The sequence below is a fragment of the Atta cephalotes genome, assembly GCF_000143395.1.
Source record: "Atta cephalotes unplaced genomic scaffold scaffold00007, whole genome shotgun sequence".
Lineage (NCBI taxonomy): Eukaryota > Metazoa > Arthropoda > Insecta > Hymenoptera > Formicidae > Atta > Atta cephalotes.
In genome coordinates, this window is record NW_012130071.1 from 5,406,389 (window position 1) to 5,409,588 (window position 3,200).

Below are 3,200 nucleotides of genomic sequence, written 5' to 3' on the forward strand. Positions count from 1 at the left end.
TATATATATATATATATATATATATATATATATATATATTATATATATTATTAATAATTAATATATTTATATCATTAATAATTAATATAAGATTTATAAGACCTTATATGAATAAGAAAAATATAATTAATAATAGTATAGATTATTATAAATAATTCCACATACCATTTAAATATTTTTCGTATATCACAATAGTGTACAACAATTTTTTACGGTACTACATCTTACGATTAGTTCCGTTTTAATCGCTCGATTGCTAAAAACAGTATGACGAATTTTATAATCGCCTTAGTTCCGTAGCGATATTTAATTGCACGGTAATGCGCTATGCAATTAAAAGGAAAAAGCGCTGCGTCACAAGTAACTCGGGTTTACGGTAATGGCAATAAACGGCGTATATATACGACAGCTACGTGTGTGGCGCGAGTTTCTTGTTTAAACATAGTACATGAAAACGCACGTCCGTCGGACCTTCGAAAGTTCCGAAAAAAGGAGAACGAGAACGCCGATACTCGATCTACGGACGACTGCATTCATGCCCGACGTAGGTACATTTAGCAAGTTGGGATGACGCGGCAGCGTGCAGGACTCATTGAAAGTTGAAGTGTTGTTTCTTGTTTTACGAAGCGGAAAACTACTTAGGTGCTTAAGAGATAATTTGTCAGACGGAAGACTGGGAGGAGCTGCTACCGCGATTCTAACGGGACGGTGAGAGGAAACGCGTGTTTCTGTGTGAGTCTCCCCGTATATATTTCTGTGTGCGCGCGCGCGCGCGCGTGCGCGCGTGTGTGTGTGTGTGTGTGCGTGTGTATGTGCGCGCGCGCGCGCGTGCGTACGTATATGTGTATGCATTTCATCCTTAGCTCCACACTTCAATCATGCGGATCTCAGGAAATAGCAGATCGTTCTGACATCTCGGTAAGAGGTCCGAACGCGTGTTTGTAAATCCTTCTGATGCCACGTTTAAAGCCTAACTGTGCACACATACAAATATTTACGTTACACTTCAATGTTATCAAATAATCCCATTTAAAAATGTAAATCGTTGTTAAATTTAATTCAAAAATTTTATTCGCAGTGAGACACCTGAAAACCGTGAAGGGCAGTATAATTTAGAGTTCTCGCGATATATATCCTTATATAATATTCATGTAAAATTATTATTAAAAATTATTAATTTCAAAAAGGAATAATTTTATATAAAATTATACATATGTATATATATATATATATTTTATATAAAATTATATAAAATCTCTATTATAAATACAACACTGACATCGTCGGGTCATTTCTTTCTGCTTGAAAGACAATTTCTTTAAATCTTCTTCAAATTTTGTTTTATGCCATCGCTAAGCATTCGTTTTGCATACAAATGATGGTGACAGAAGTTTGTCTCTCATCGGCACGTTCCGGCAAGATAACGGGTCCGGATTGCAAGTTCTACGAAAGAAAATTACAAGTTATACCCATCTACAACGGCTTACGACTTCGTCTCAGTGTATTACTTCTGTTTTCTTGAAAATGGAAGCGGATATGTCCCGGATGGCACTCGCCAAGGTTTTCATGAATATTCTTTAGCCGACACTAATGCGCTTTATAAATATGTATTAAAGCCGCGGATATCCCCGACAAATTAAGCTTTCCAGCTGCTCCGTAACCCTTCCTGTTCCTTTCAGCCAAGGCGTTACCGTCGGAAAGACGCAATTGGAATAATAATCTGCCCCGACGACGATCCGCATTGCACCGATTCGTCGTAGGAGACGCTTAATATTCCATGGACGCAAGTATATTTTTCTATTACTCGACCGCGCACGACGTTATAATTAATCTGATCCGATTATAAGCTGCGTTAATGAGGGGATACCAGCGAATGTGACCAAAGTGCATGTATGTGTCATAACGAAAATATCGTGTGTTGCATTTTATATTAGCGCAAGCGAGCGGGCATTCATGAATGCGACGTAGGCTTTCGCTCTTATTTGTGTTGCATAAACGTATCAGCGTAAAAAGTATAGAATGTAAATATCATGCTCAAATCATGCAAATGAGAAGTGAAATTAATCCCGATCTATGTAACACTCGGTGAATCGTAAATAGTTCTGATTATGGCTTTAAACAACTGCGACCCATTTGTTCATTAGATTGACTACTACAAACGATGCACATATTTGCACTATCAACAGTATCAACCACTATTTCTGTGGATAAATCGTGTGGCATTCATGAGTTTATTCTCTAGATGATCAATACTCATCCATTTCTATGTAGATTAATTTTAATCACAGTTTAATTTACTCTTTATCCTTTTCTGATTCTTGACACTCAGAAAAAGATAAAGAGCAAATGTTAGATTATCAAGATTAAAGTTAATCTATATTGAGAAACGGGCATAGATGTATTTGCACCGAAAGTTATATAAAATTATATACAAAACCGTAAGATTTATTAGCATGAGTATATATATTCATAATTATTATCATTCATAATTATTACTATTATCACTCGTTATTTGTCTTATAAGACAAATAATTTCTTATGTAGATTACTGTTGTGATCTTGATACGCGATATTTAAATAATAGTAAATATCCAAAAATTGTTCGATTCATTATTATAAAAATTTGATAAAATTAAATTATTTCGTAATTAGATGTAATGGAAATATATGCTATTTTAATTGTAAAATTTATTCGATTAATTAACTTTATGTAGCTTAAGTAATTAAATTAATGTTTGCGGATGTTTCAAGACTGGCAAATAATCGACACAGTTTGCTTAAATCGAAAATTGTAAGATTAATAAAAGAAAATATATTATTAAAGACTAAGATCTACTTTAACAGAATTTGATATTTATTTGTGTTGATCTTGTCAAAATATATAAAGTTTTATTTTAGTAATAACAATGTATGACTACATATGTGATTTCTTCAAGTAAATATTAGTGAGAAAAAGTTCGTGGCGTTTTTCTTGTTACATCTAACGGGAAAAACATCACGAACTTTTTCCCACACCTAATATTAAGTATCTATATAATCATGCTTTGATAAAAAAAACGAAAAGTATAAATTGCTTATAAGTAATAATACACTGAGATAAAAAATTAAAAAATTAAAAAGGAGATTGCAACTCATCGTGATGAAATATTCTTCATACGATGTAATGGAGCGATAAAATATGTACTCGTAACCGCTCTTCA